Raw genomic sequence first — 16,560 nt, forward strand, 5'->3', positions numbered from 1 at the left:
ACCCGGTGTTGGGAGGATGGTTAGATACCACTGTGCAACTGCGCAGACTGCAGCCAAATTTTTAGTATGAAAAATTTCGCGACCACCAACACGAATCCGCGAATATGGAAACCCCACTGTATCGTATACTGTTGCTGAAGCATTAGATATTATGTTTGTTGCCATGCCTTGATTGGGTGAATGAATGGGCAATATGGCGGATGCTCAAAAAAAAAAAAAAAGACTTCTTGGATTTCAGTTTAAAATATTTAGCCACTAGGTGGCGAAGTATGCCTAAGTGTGGATTGTCAGACGAAGTGACAGTGAATTAAGGTGGAAGCATTTCGTGGTTTGCGTAAATTTTGTTAACTGATTCTTTTCTTTCGTGTTTATGAAATGATTTTGGCGTGTGAGAAGGTAAACTACCCTCAGTATCTATTCAGAAAAATTCCTTTGGGTTATATCCTATCAACATTTAATAGATAAAATCCGGTGTTACTGAGATTGACAGAACTTACGAAATGAAACATTCGAAGGAACACTTTACTGTACCTAGTCACATGGTGACTGATTATTATGAATTGCTTTAAAGGTAAGCGGTTTCTCATTTTCATCCCGGTCTCCCTCTTTCTTATTTGGGATATTCAATATCGGTCACCGAATAGAATAAATAAGCATGTAGAGTAGAAGCATCCATAATCATAAATTTGATTTGAGATTTTTTGGCGTATCGAATTGATTTGGTTCACATGATTATGCTAGTTTATATGGTCTTAATGGCATATTATGTCAGCACAGTGTATTTACGGGCCGATTTACTTGCAGTGCTACCTTAAGAACTTGCAGTACTTCGGGGGAAGCCCTACTCCCCCTGTCTCCCCCCCTTCCCCCAAAGAGTGGAATAGAACAGTCTCAAATACAACCCCAGGGTCTCACATCTGGTGAGTATGGGATTGGCATACCCAGGGTCCTGAGCTGAATATCATACTTCTATTTCTTGATGATTCCTCTCTCTCAGGGTAATTTGGAAATTTTTTTTTTTTTTGGCTGGTTCAGCATAAGCTTCAGGCTTCCTTGCACTATATGGCTAATAATAATAATTGAAGAGCATTCGAAAATTCCTCTACTCTCGACTGAATTTGAACCCCGGCATATTCAATCCAGTGACAAGTTGTGAATACATAATACAGTAACGACGGATAGCGTTATTGGAAGAAATAATACAAGTGGAACACCTATTTTGTTATAAGATTAGATATCATTGGTTAGATATTATTGATGGCCAAAACTAAATGATTGTAGAATGCATTAGTTGAAATGAAAGGGATCGACTTGAAAATATAGTGGATTTGCCAGTTGGCACATATTGGAGAGGCTTGGAATTTGATCCAGTTCCCTTGAATTCATTAGAAATGGAAGGAATTCTGAAAAGCTTCTTCAATCAAATGCAAAGTACTGCATGTGGGTAGCAGTAACCCAAGAGAGACGTACCAACTGTGAGGTACTACACTAAGAGAATTGGAGAATGGAAAAATCTGGGGGTTATTGTGCAATCAGATATGAAATTCTCTGAGCAGTGCAGATGGGCTGCCAGAGCAGGTCATGGAATTTTTTCAGTGATATATAGGAATTTTGCTAGCAGAGACAAGGAAGTGATTATCCCTTTGTATAAGGCAATGGTCAGGTCATACCTTGAGCGCTGCATAGAGGTCTGGAAGCCTCATTTTAGAAAGGATGTAGAGTTGCTAGAACAAGTACAAAGAAGCAAAAAGATTGATGAGAGGAACAAAGGGGTGCGCTTATGAAGAAAGGCTTAAGTTCTACGAGTTGCAGCATCTGGAGACTAGGCACCTGCAAGGTGATCTGATTGAGGTGGATAAAGTCTTGAATGGTTTGGGCAGGCTCAGTACTGATGGGATACTTCCCCTTGCTCAGACTAAGAACTTGAGAGGGCATAGATTAAAATTGAGGAAAGGCCTTTAGAAATTTGCAGAAATTTGCCTTTAGCCAACGGGTAGTTGATTGCTGGAACAGACTTCCATCTGTTGTGAAAGTTAATAGCTTAAATAAATTTAAGGTTGAACTAGACAAACATTTTGAGTGAATGGATGGATGAAATGGGAAGGATGTTTTTTTTTTTTGGCTGATGCTGTATAAGCTTGCTTTCTTGCATCATATGCCTCAACTGTTTGTTTGTTTGTTTTTTGGTTTTTAGGAGCATTAGCAAGGCCATGTTGCTCCGGGAAAAGCGGTGGTCATTCCCTGACCTTTCCGCATCCTCTGTATTTGGTGGTGATGGGCTTGAACCCCAGTCTAATCAAGAAGCGTGTGCTATGCACTTCTGCTCCTTCCCATCTAGCTACGGAGGAACCCTTGCCTCAACTAATGCTAGTACAATCAGGCCTGTAAAAAAAAAAAAAAAAAAAAAAATTTTAGCCAATTTCAGGCATGTTCATAATATACACTGTTATTTAAAACCACATGAACTGGCACTATAATGAAAAGAGACAGTGCCCTAAGGAAACCCGCCCCCCCCCACCAGTTGAAAAGAAAAAGTACACACAAAAGGAGGGGGTTGGGAGATAAGTCCATGATTTTAGTTGAATTAATGTTATATGCTTTTTTTTTTTTTTTTTTATTGCTAACAATTCCTGTGTCACATTCTGAATAATTTCCTCAGTCATTGTTGAATCCTTAACCTTTCAAGGCAAGGAGATTTTGTTAGCGGGGATGGGGGTTACGAATCATAGATTCAGTGAGTATGGCAAATGACGGACAGCAATGGAGTGCTTTACGAGAAATCCTTGAGCAGGAAGTGCTGAGTGTGCATAGGCATTTCATGATGCCAGGAGCAATTCCCTGGAGCCTACTTTTTTGGCTATTTATTCTGAATAGCATCCATAATTTCTGTAGAACTGTTTAGTTGTATTCATGGTTCACCCTTTGGCAATGCAGCGCAAATTAGTAATTAACAATACCACGTGAGTCAAAAATATAAGCATGATCTTTATGTGATCTCGATTGGCCTTTTTTTTTTTTTTTTTTGGCCTTGTAGAAGACAATCTTCAATTGAAAGAACTGGACATCTGTTTCTAATTCATAGCTGTAAACTCTCAATTAGTCACCAGTAGTGATGGAAGAAAAAGTGTGGGTCAGCAGCAGCACATTAGCAAAGATCCTGACATGCAAGAACTTGTCATTCTCTGCAACCATCATTGAGGAAGCAAGGCACAAACTTTGCTGAAATGTGCCATATTCCAATCTCCAAATCTCATTAAAATTCATTGATATCCTATAAGAAACTTCCAGCAACTTCACACACATAGTTAGCATTAGTAGAGGCACATGCAAGAAAGCTAGCTTATGCAGCATCAGCCAAAAAAAAAAAAAAAAAAACTTCCACTTCACCCCCTCTGTTATGCTCTAGTCTAAGGCATGATTTCCATTTAAATTTAGTTTATCTTGAGAATACTATATTAAACTGATACATACCTATATGCAGTAATATGTATTATATTATGCTATCAGGGTTACATTGTATGTATTATTCCGTTGTATGTATTATTCCGTTACATTGTATGTAGTATTATATAGGTATGTATCAGTTTACCGTTACATTTTTAGAGGTTTAAGTTAGTTATTGCCTTATAGGAAATTAAATTTCGTATTTAAAACAAAAAATATGCCAATCTACATGTAGGGCGTGCAAATGGGGTTGCAGTGGATGCACCACACCAGGGCCCCCAATCGACAGAGCATTTTTGTCTCAACATAAATAAACGAGGCCCCTTTAACTCTTTTTGCATCCAGGCACCCAAGTACCTTTGCACGGCCCTGCCTACATGATTAGAATCTTTTTTAATGCATATTTTATTGTTCTAAAATGAATTGTAACAACTTGAACATATTTTACTCAGCTAATTAGACTTATTAAACTCTAGTATAATGCAGATTATCTGTATTACCAGATGTGTAAACACAATGGTTCCATCATGCTGATTAACATGTTCATACAAGACAACAGACCATTTGCCAATGTATTCTTTGTGCTACTTCACTGGAGAAAAATTATTTCATAAGTGCATATACTACAAGACACATTGTAGTGTATGTATGATGTACAGGAGGAAGATATTTTAATTTTTTATTACAAAACCAGCATGCTTTGCTTAGACCCCATCTTTCAGGTGGGGTGACCCACCAGCGTGTCACTGTGCAGCCAGCCACCATTGAGTCACGGTGTCTAATTCTGCAGCCAGAGCAAACTACTGGTAGCTTGCTACTGCAAGTTTTAAGTTATGCACAAATATAATCTGAAAATGCTGTACTATCTACCACTAATTATATAGGAAGTCTATTTGATATAAATAATTTTTATTACATGGAAGTTATTTTTATTAAATTTACAAAGGTGAAAACAGACTCCACATATATTTGCAAATTGAATGTTTATTGATTATTACCCAGAGGTGGAAGAAAGGATTTTCTACTCATGAAAAATTACCATTTCAATATACCATTTCATTTGTAAATTTGTATAATGTTTTTTTTTTTTTTTTTAAATAATCCTTAACACAAAAATCATTAGAACCTATAGTACTTGGCACACTGTTGGGATAAAGGCTGAAGTTGGAGGATTGGTTGAAGACTGAGAAGAATGAAGATAGTTGTTGACATTAGACTTGAATTTTGTAGATTGTGATGTTCAAGAAATAGTATATGTATGACTGTGAAAGATGGTTGTTCCAAGATGGAGTAGAAGGGATGGAAGAGGAAAGGTTGTTCTTTGAGTTTGGAGGTGGTCAGTTACTGATTACAACATGTGTTTAGACTGGTTTCAAAGAGAGAGGAAATTACAGATTCCAATTCAGAAGAATGGTGCCCATGTAAATATCTAAAGGGAAAAGAAAGTAGCAGAAACTGAACATCTGTGAGACAGTCCATTGGTGAAGCGTTACTTATTTGAGATACTGCAATACCATTGTAATCATTGTGAAGGTATTCGCAATATGAAATATAATTAGAATGATGCTAATCCACCTTGGTAGATGATCACTGTATGCATAGTTTATTACATATAAAAATGATGCAATTGCACTAACCCATATGTCATTAAACTTCTTCGCAGTCTAGACAAAAGTATCCTTTAGTCTAAATCAGTGCACACCATCAGGCACATCTCATATTTGGAGTTATACTCCATAACTAGGTTGTCACTGTTACTACACCTGGGTATCTGCCCACACTGAGGAGAGGCCAAGTAGCCTTGAAACGGTACTGTCTGGATGATGGTACCCACCGAGAATAAGTAATAATAGTCTTTTCCGTTGCATTACTTATTCGAGGTAGTGCAGTATCATGGTAACTTGTGAAGGTATTCATAATATGAGATATAATTAAAATGATGCCAATCCATCTACCTTAGTAGATGATCATTGTATGCATAGTTTATTACGTATAAAAATGAGGCAATTGCACTAACCCACATGTGATGTGTCAGACAGATGGGGAGACTTCATAAGATGGGTCAGTAACCTGACTGTACTCTTTTGAATAGAATTGAGAAGCTTAAGAGGGTGTTTTCTGTAGTAGGAATATTTGAGATTTGTGCAGAGTGAGTAGTTGTTTAGAAGAAAAATAATGCTGAGAGCAAAACAAAGAAAACAGGGTTTTTTTTTTTTTTTTTTTTTTTATGCAGTGGAAGCAATATTTATGATATGCTTATGCCAGGAGAGATTAGGAGTCAGAGTAATCCCTAATAAAATTTGATGTCTAGAAATATGAGTGACATAGAAATTGAGGATGGGGGCAGTAAACTTTTTTTTACATAGTCTACTACTCCTCTCCATTTTTACAAAGGGTCTACTGCTCCTATTTAATAGTTTGACTGATGTCTCTATGTTATGTATGCATTATTTATTATTTATTTTTTTTAAATTATTTCTAGTTTTGACAAAACATTTTTATCACTAGGTGTTGCTATTGTATAACTTTGTATTTGTATCTCATTAGTGCGTGCTTTTCAGTTCTAGTTTCATTTTGTCCTGCATGCAGTCGTATTGCCACCTCATGTGTCTCTACAATGTAAGTTATTTTTCCAAGGCTATGTTTTCAAATCTCTTTACCTTTACTTGGATTAGACTAAGTTATATGTTTTTAGAAATTTCTGTTGTCGATTCCAGTTGTTAATTTCTCATCTTCATAGTGTCAACTGTAAAGTTCACAAGCCATTTTCAAAATACCTCCCTTTTAATCCTTGTATAACAAAAAAATTTGTTTTGCTCACAAAAAAAAAATTATTTTAATTTTTATTTATTTCAGTAAGAAATTTATATTTCGCTAACAGTAAAATTTTATTCCCATTTTTATTTATGTTTATGCTTTTTACCCTTTGGCTTGTGGTTTACATCAGAAATGAAGAGACATGTTGCTATTTTGCTTGTAGTCCTGGCCGTTGACACCTGATGAGAGGCCGATTTTTTTTAAGTTGTGTGACAACGTCTTTATTTTATCAATTTTGTAATTATATTATCATTTTTATAATTATTTATCACTTATTATACTTTTTTTTACTTTCTGTCACTCTCTAGATCTCTCACGTTTTTTCACTTTATTGTCCATGCTCAGCATAGGTTTAGCATTTACTGCCTTTGACTACACTAGACTACTTCCTGTTTTTTCCATATTTCTGCTTTGTTTCCACTTTCTTGTTATTGTATTCAGCGTGTGTGTGTGTGTTCACAAGTGATACTAAGTATTAGTATTAGCAATGGCCACATGGTGCTAGGAAGTCTATGGCATACGCTACACCAGCCGAAAAAATAAATAAATAAAATAATAAGAAGACTAAATTTTCCCAAACTGTCAGCCGCTACCACCCATGTAGGTAACTTATTCCAGTAATGTATAACTCGCTGGCTAAAATAAAACTTCCTGCAATTCAGCCTAAACATCTCCCCTGGTAACTTGAAATTATGGCCCCTAGTTCTAGAATCATTTATAACCATAAAAAATTTGTCCTCATTCACTTTATTTATGCCTCTCAGCACCTTAGCCCAATCAAGTCTTCTCTAAGGTGCCTAGTTTCCAACCTCTGCAACCCACATATTCGAAGACTTTCCTCATATGGACACCCTTTTGCCGATTTCACCATCTTTGGACCCTTTCAAGAAGCACAATGTCTTTCTTTAGGTGTGGTCTCCATACTTGAACACAGCATTTCAAGTGTGATTTAACAATAGCCTTGTATAATAGGATTATGACGTCCTTATCTCTACTAGCAATTATTCGATAAATCGATAGGACACCATGGGCCTTCTTTGCTACAATGCTTGGGGAACTTCATGTCTGACTGTATCCTAACACCCAAGTCCCTTTGTGAGGCACCTCCATAGCCAGGTTGGAAGGAGCAGCAGTGCGTAGCACACGCTTTTTGATTAGACCGAGGTTCGAGCCCGTCACCACCAAAATACAGAGGATGCGGAAAGGCCAGGGAATGACCACCGCATATTCCCGGAGCAATATGATCTTAGTTGCTAATGCTCCTAAAAACCAAATAACAACAACAACAAGTCCCTTTCTTGAACTACTGGCTTTAGTTCAACTCTACCAAGTGTATCAGTAATTTTGGGATTACTGTTCCCTAAGTGTAATATGTTACACTTTGCTGGATTAAAGCACGACTGCCATTTTTCTGACCATCTCTGAAGTCTGTCTAGGTCATTCTGAAGAAGCTCTACTTGGCGGTGATCATTAACTACTATTCTATCGGGGCATTATGGCTTTGGTGGCCCATGCGCCATAAAAACCAAACCAAATGAAACTACTCTACCAGGCTTTAGTTACATCATCTGCAAATTTATACATCACACCCTCTATCCCTTCATCGATGTCATTTATGAAAATCAAAAACAACAGTGGTCCTAATAGTGATCCTCGGGAACCCCACTTCTTACATTAACCCAATCTGAGGAATAACCGTTTATCACAACCCTCTGCCTCCTGCTCTGAAGTGATCCAGCTACCCATCTAAGGATTTTCCCTGAGATTCCAACCTGTTCCAACTTATAAAGTAACTGCTCATGTGAGACTGAGTCAAATGCTTTGCTGAAATCCAAATAAACAATTTTGAAATTATTCCCTAAATCCACCCCTTGAGTGACTCTTTCAAATAGCTAACCAGATTAGTTAAACATGATTTTCCCTTTACAAAACCATGCTGACTATCCTTCAGAATTCAATTTCTATCTAAATGATCTTGAATTCTACCCTTGATAAATGTCCTTGAATTCCACCCTTGATAAATGTCCTTGAATTCCACCCTTGATAAATGTCTCCATGATTTTCCCTACTACTGAAGTTAGACTGACCAGCCGGTAAATCCCACTTCACTCTTAGAACCGCCCTTATGTATTGCAGATCCATTGCCACTTTTCCAATCCATCGGAATTACTCCCCAGTCCACTGATGCTCTCATAATTAGTCTCAATGGTTCAATTGCACTCACTCGCTGCCTCCCTTAAGATTATAGGGTATATGCCATCAACCCCAGGACCTTACTGGCCTGTAGGCTCGAAAGTTTTTTCATTAAATAAACATGTGAAATTTCAACATCATTAATTACATTTTTTTTTTCAAATTCACATCCATAATTTCTCATTGACACAAGGGTTTTTCTTCTGTAAATATTGTGCAAAGTAACTGTTGAGTTCTTCTGCAACTTCAGTTGGAGTATCTAACACTATCCCACAACCATTACATAAGGGTCCGATCTGGTTTGTTCTTCTCTTTGCATTTATATATGTAAATATATAAGGTGATTCAGGAGGAATAGTAAATATTTTGTGAGGTTATAGTATCGATTATTTTGAATAAAAAAGTTCATATAAACATGCATTCGATTCTCAATGGATACCAAGATACAGCTAGTTGAAACTGGTGCACACAGCTCACTGAATCAGATGTGACCAAGAAGCAGTTATAACTTGACAATGTTTGGTGTTAGAAGTGTTAAGAATGCCGCACATCTTCACACATGCTAAACATGCCGATATGGTGTTTGTCTACAATTTTTGTGATGGAAGTGCTGCCTGTAAAGAATACCGTCGACAGTTTCCTAACCGCATAATACCAGATTCAAGAGAGTTTACTAGCGTTTGCACCAACCTGCCTGAGACTAGTACAGTTCCCAGCACTCATATTTCTATGCATATCGGTGTTCCACAGACAAGAGTATGGTGAATATTACGTGAGAATGGCATGTATCCATTTCACATACAGCAGGTGCAACACCTTCAACCAGAAAACAACACTCAGCAATTGGAATTTGTCGGTAGGTAAATGCTAATTGCCAATTAATTCCATTAATACTGTTCAGCGATGAAGCGACTTTCACCTGTAATGGTATCAACAACACCATAACTCTCATATGTGGTCAGACAAAAATCCACATGCCACTGTAGGAACAAATTTTCAACATCGCTTCTCTGTAAACATGTGGTGCGGTATCATTGACAGTCAGTTGATTGGGCCTGTTGTGTTACAAAATTGTAAGCTGTTTCAAACAGCTGTATCCCCATATCCATTAAGAATTGGACACATGTTTATATGAATTTTTTACTCAAAATAATTGATACTATGACCTCCCAAAATATTTACTATTCCTCCTGAATCACCCTGTATATGAATGCTTATCGCCTCTCTTTGCCACCGATTTCTCATAATCTGCCTTTGCCAGCCTAGCCTTTTCTGTGGCACTGTTACAGATCAATTTGTAGCTGCTATCGGCTTCAATACTTTTTATTGGTCTAACTTTTCCATGCCATCCTTTATGCTCAAGTAATCTGGCAACTTCCTTACTCATCCAACTTGGAATCTTCCTCGTGGAGTATTTTTTTTAAAATGGTATATAAGCATTCAAGGCTTGTTTTTAAAGTATACCATAATTCAGTTATATTCCCTCTCTGTGTGATGATATCTACCCAGTTATTAGAGGCCATTTATAGCACCTTAATTTCCTTTTCTGAAATTATAACCCATTCCTTTGCCTTTATCTACTTCTATCTCCCTCTTCATTGTCCATCGTAGAGCTCCGTGATCACTTCCTGACTACAGGTTCCTGTACTGTCAGCCCTATTATGTCATCTGGTTCGTGGATGATTTATGAGGTCTAGAATATTCTTTTCCCTAGTGCTTTCCCTGACATGTTGATACAAATAGGAATCATCTAATTGATTTAAAAATTTTGACTTTACTAGCCCATTTCATTTGCATGTAGAGGCTCTCATCATAATCTTCACAATCACTCGGCCTGTAGATTACTCCCACTCTTATTATACATTAGCTTCCAACTATGTCACACTATACAAGATTCTATACTAGCATGTGAAATGTCTGAATCTGGGAAAGCTTTCACCATGCTCAGGCTGCTTTTGATAAGAAGCATGACCCCACCACCCTTCTATCTTCCCCATCCTTCCTAAATACATTGTACATACCATACTGAAAGTCATCATCTCCTATCTCCGGGTGGCACCACGTTTCTATAAGCCCTGTTATATCCGTGTTACTTGTCCTAACCAGCAGTTCGAATTAACTCATTTTATCGACAACACTTCTGACATTAATCCTACAGTTAACTACCCTGACATACACATCTCTTAAAGTTATTTAGGCTTGCTTCCTTGGCATTAGCAATCTGCTCATTTGAAATGTTTCTACCCTCAGAACATCTTGCTAATATGTTTTGTTGCCGTAACAGACACAAACTCTTGGAGTATGTGCAAGCGTTACTTTGACCAATTTTATTAGATAAACGCATGTCTATATTACCCTTGTCCCCCACCCCCAAACTAGCAGTTTCCCTGAACCTTTAATAAGGTATCCTCAATAATACTGGCAAAAACTCTTGCACTACCTTTGTTTAAATGTATCCTATCTCTATAAAACAGATTCCTTCTACCTACAAAGTTGGGCCAAGCTGATAGAAATTTCTCTCCAAATGCATTGCAGAGTCCTTCAAGTCTTGAGTTAATTGACAGGGCTTTCAGCATATAATCACTCCTGTCGTGCCTGGGCAGAATTGCAGACACATAGACATTGTGACCTAACTCGCAGCATTGTCCTATATCTCTCTAACAAATCATCAGATTGTGTATGCTTAATATCATTAGTCCCCACTTGAACAATAATATTCTCTTTACCCTCTTAAAATCTGACAGTCTGTTAGTGACATCATTAATAGTTGCTCCTGGCAGACATACCCTGGTTCTAGTCTGCCTGTCCTTATTACAAAAAATATTTCCCTGACAATGGAGTCTCCTAATAGAACTAAGTCCTTTCGAATCAGAATAGTTTGTACTTGGTTATTCTATTTTGGGGCCTGAATCAGCAGTACATCACTTGGTAGGTTACTAGAGCCTTGAGTTCCTGATGAGCTCCCAGTTACATTATTATTGAGGGCAAGCATCCGTTTAAGTGACTCAAATTGTTCTAGCAATGCACCAAATTTTTACTTTAAATCAGTACATTCCTTACAATGCTGATAAAGAAAAGAATCATCAGGTGAGCAATGATTATTCACTTTGTCAACCTTGGAATACATGCCACAGGTTTTGCAAAGGATAAAATCATGACTCTCCCAGAAATCGCCATCAGCTATTTCCGTAGGAGTCATAGTACCCTCTGAAAGTCTTCAAGGTGAATCTTTTAACAACCATTGTAAAATTTACTAAATATCAATAAAAGAAACACTCAAAAAATTATATTTACAATATTATAAAAATCAAACTATTAGAGGGAAAAAAAAAAAACTTATGAAAATAAATTTTACAATATACTAAATTACCTCTGAAATCCTCCTCTACTTCACTAATCCCTTATCTATAGTTTTTTTAATTGCTATGAAGAACAAGACACATCTGCTTGCCACGAATGCCAACAGTCAAATATTCCACAAGTCTTACATAACAATACATGAAAGCATTCATGGACTGTCTAAAGCTATCAATACTGCATTAAGACTACATTTAATAAATGAGTTTCTTTTTTCTGTACAAATTGTATGAAACAAAGAAATAATACTTGTCAGATTTCTATTTGTCCGATTTTAATGAAATTTGTGATGACTCAACAAATCTGTCTAATATGAGCCAAACAAAATTTCATGAAAATCCGTACACGAGAAATAGAGTTGTTACATGCGATGGACGGACATGGTGAAGACAATAGGTGCTTATGCATATATCCTAATGGACCAAAAGACATTTGAGTGTAAGTTTTTTTTTTTTGGATTGTTTATTTGAAACAGCATTAAATATAATGTTTACCTTAACTTTTTGCAGTTGACCTCAAGCATTTTTGAACTCCTGATTTTGCAGTGCCTCGTGGATAAAGGATTTTCCTAATGGGTGATGTTATCCAGTTAAAAGTAATATTAATGACTTTAGGTTGACTACTTGGGCAATTATAGTTGTTTTTAAAGAGTATACATGCCTGAGTGCTGTCACTGTCACTAAAGAGACCAGCGTTCGTTCCTTGACAGTTGACTGCAAAAGTTAACACAGAGGAACATTATATTTAAGACATTCAAATATTACAATTACTTACAATTTAAATAGTCTCACCCTTTTATTAATTATAATTTTTATTTGATTAAAAGGAGAGTTTCTGCTTTTTAATTTTGTGATTTTTAGCTTGTTATTTATTTGGAGTAAAGATTAATACAGGCAGTTCTCGCTTTGAGTTTTCGCTTTACGAGTTCCCGGGTTTACGAGTTTTTTTTTTTTTTTTCAAGTATCAACAAAATCGAAAATATGAACGTTAATTGCAAAAAAAATGTTAAACATTCATAAATACCACATTTCAAACCACACACGTAGCTATACAATACAGTGTACCCCGCTTTATGATATTAATCCGTTGCGATCGTATCGCAAAAATATCGTAATGTGAACCCAATAATACACTGTTTTTTCGGTAATTCGTTCCACGACCTTGGAAGATGAAATTTTCCCTATATAACTCTAAAAGGTTGTTTTTATAGTATAAATTGCATTAGTTACCAATTCAAATCATTAAACACACAAAATTTTCATCGTTATCATATGTTCTAAGAACCAATTTTGAACGGCTTTGTCATATTTTTCTAAAGCACGTTTCTGGAAGTCACGACCATAAAACAAAAACAATTTGCACTTTCCGAGTTATTGGGCTTTTCTGTTATTGCAAGCAGGGAGTAAACTTGATGTTATTGCATTTGTGAAAATACCAATAGCTGGAATTGTGTGGATTTTTACATTATTATGGTGAAATGTGTTTACCCCTTACTGGAATCTTCAATCGTATAAAAAAAAACATAAATAAATTTTCAGAATCTTCTCTCCATTTTTTTTTTTTTTTTTTTAAGTTTCGTACACTTGTTACTCTGCGCAAATCATGTTAGTTGCAATTTGTGTGTTCCATTAAAAAATGCTTATGCATGCTATTGAAATTTATAAAGAAAAGAGATTATCTTGGAAACAAATGCCTCTTGAAGCATTTCTGAATAAGACAACTCCTTGTGCAACAAACCAACAAGTGCCAAGCCAATAATGAGTGATCAAAGAGTGTGCATTTAGTCGATGATGATGATGAACAATAAACATTCTTTAACATTTGTAAGTCATAAATAATTTCTCAATTAGCCAACTAATTTCATTGTTGAGAAAGTAACCCCTATTTTTTACATTGTCTATGGGAAATAAATTCCTGCTTTATGAGTACGCACTAGGAACGAATTAACTCGTAAAGTCGAGAACTACCTGTACCCTGTTCTGTACAGAAATTAAACATTTTAATAAATCTAATATAGTATTGTATAATTACTTTTCTTTCTTTTCTGGGCACACCACTGATCCATAAATAAATATCTAGAAGAACAGATGAACAGAATGTTTAAATAACCCATACATGATAAGTTTACATTTATAGTGTATGGACCTTACAGGGTATATGGCACCTCTGTAGCCAGGTGGGCAGGAGCAGCAGTCCATAGCACACGCTTCTTGATTAGACCGGGGTTCGAGCCTGTGACCACCAAATACGGAGGATACGGAAAGGTCAGGGAATGACCACCACATATCCCCGAAGCAATATGGCCATAGTTGCTAATGCTCCTAAAAACCAAATAACAAAAAAAAACAGGGTATATACGTATATTTACAGAACTTGATGATATTGACTCAAGTGATTTTGTTTGGCAGAACTGAAGAATCATTTGTGCAATGACCTGATAATCAACAAAGAAATGCAAATTGAATTGTGAGATATGATTTTAGTTAAAGCTAATCTTGCGAGTGTAAATTGCTGTTGAAATTGCATTTATATTGTATTTACTAATGATATTAAGAGTAGGAGACCGGCAGAATTACTTAACAAGTACAGGTCACAGTTGAAAAAAAGCCGTGAATTAGGGTTGAATTTGAAAGTGTCTGCAATTCTGCCCAGACATGATAGGAGGAAGTACAGTCAGTCCTCGTATAACACGTGTTTACACTACACGAATTTGATCATACACGATTTATAAATAGGGGAACGATATCTTATATAACACGAACCAAGTTCGCTTATGCACGATTCGCCTTTGTGTTTACAAGAAATGGCAGTCGAATGCAACACGATAGGAATGAAGTGAAAATTCTGACAATGTATTTGTTTTTTATACCAGTGAAGGGGAAACACATTTCGCCATAATAACGTAAAAACCAACACAATTCCAGCTATCGGAATCGTGTTGGTCAATCGCAAATGCAATTAGATCGAGTTTACTACCAGTTTATAAAAGATTCCACTAGCAGAAATGCAACTGGAAATTGTTTTTATTGTTTTATGGTAGTAACCCCTAGAAATGTGCTATAGTAAAATGTGATGTGTTAATAGTGTATCTCTGCCTTTACGGTGTTGTTTATTCAGTTGCTACACAGGCGCAGCTTTGTTTATGTGTATCAAGCATGCCTCCTCGTTTTGTAATTGTGCTTTATTCCCTAAAAATGCGTAAAATACTTAATTAAAAGGTGTGAAAAGAAAGTGTCCTGGTGAAGACACTGCAGATTCAGAAAGAAAAAGAAAAAGCAATATCGATAAACAGAGGCGGACTGGGTCAAAAATTCTTACCCGGGAAAATTTATAGTGGCCTCACACTATGGTTTATGGCCAAAATCACACCGGCCACCAGGGTTTCCCGGTAAGGCTTATGGCCAGTCTGCCTTTGTCGATAGAGAAAAAATATGAAATTGTGAAACGCTTTGAGCAAAATGAAAGACCATGTGATATTGCACGTGCTACAGGCCTAAATGAGGCAACGCCGAGAATTACAAAGAAAATGAAACTTTCATAGCCGGAACAGCTCAAAGTGTAATTAAAATCCATTAGATTAAGACAAAGAATTGGAAGAGATGGAACGGCTGTCATCTGGTTGATAGAAAATCAAACAAAAAAAAAGTTTGCTTACGATAGAAGCAAAAGCATTAGCAATATTTTATTACGTAATAGTCGTAATGAAATACGTAAGTATTTTGTTACGATTATTTATTGTGTTTGGTAATGTTTTGGTTACAAATGTGTGTTCAATCTTGGGTGGTCGGCACCTAACCCTATTTTTCGCATAGGGCCTTTTGTTTATATTGCACGATTTTGCATTGCACGAGGGTTTCTAGGAACACAACTATCGTGCTATACGAGGACTGACTGTATATGATGAGAGCCTTGTTGATCAATTCGGCCCTAGAAAGATTGTGCAAGGCTCAAGGGTTCTCCGTAGCCGAGTGGTCAGGAGCGGGAGTGCAGTAGCACACGCTCCTTGAGTAGACCGGGGTTCAAGCCCCTGACTGCTGAATACGGTCGATCTGCCAACCCGCACTGGACCAGCGTGCCAGATTATGGTCCATTTCCCTCAGCATGAATTGTTGAGGAGGCTTCCATCCTGCAGTGGGTTGATAATGGCTGCACTTTACCTTTTTTTTTACCAAGGGGTAGAATTTTTTTCAGCCTGGTCTGTACTTGTTAACAGAAGGGACTGCTTCTACAGGGATGGGATACACTTAAATAGAAAGGGTGCAAGAATATTTGCTGATGCTATTGAGGCAGTGTTAGGTGGGTCGGAAAACTGCTAGCTTTGGGGGATACAAGGACTAATAATAGCCACTGGCAGAGGTGAAAGTGATTCTTGCACTGCTTCTATTGGAATGAGCAGAAGCTTGGAAAACAAGATGCAGGATATTTCAGAGACTGCTGGGAGTCATTGTGGTACAAGTAAACACATGGGTTGTGTTAGGGTAGCTAAGAAAAAGAACAGGTGCATGTATACTTGCGTGTACACCAATGCCAGGAGTTTGGTAAATAAATTCGATGAATTTGAGGTATTGCTGAAAGCATCAAAGGCGGATATTGTTGGGATATCAGAGACGTGGTGTCACACAGATATGAGAAATTTAGAACTGGAATTTGGTGAGTACAACGTCTACAGAAAGGATACGAAGAAAGGATAGCCAGGATACGAAGAGAGGAGGGGTTATGCTATTAGTTAAGAAACACATCAAATCCAAG

The 16,560-nt window shown here is 36.9% G+C and overlaps 1 protein-coding gene across 2 annotated transcripts in view; it reads left to right on the forward strand.

Moving 5' to 3' along the window:
* The first annotated feature begins 292 nt into the window (after positions 1 to 292).
* Positions 293 to 16,560, forward strand: part of LOC150087197 (rab GTPase-activating protein 1-like) — a 435,279-nt gene continuing 419,011 nt past the window's right edge. For both annotated transcript variants that reach the window (XM_090373009.1, XM_090373010.1), the window contains exon 1: positions 293 to 571. The gene's annotated coding sequence lies outside the window, so the exon portion shown is untranslated. The remainder of the gene's footprint in view (positions 572 to 16,560) is intronic.

This window comes from Mastigoproctus giganteus, chromosome 4 (genome assembly GCF_048544385.1).
Source record: "Mastigoproctus giganteus isolate SK-2022 chromosome 4, ASM4854438v1, whole genome shotgun sequence".
Taxonomy (NCBI): domain Eukaryota; kingdom Metazoa; phylum Arthropoda; class Arachnida; order Uropygi; family Thelyphonidae; genus Mastigoproctus; species Mastigoproctus giganteus.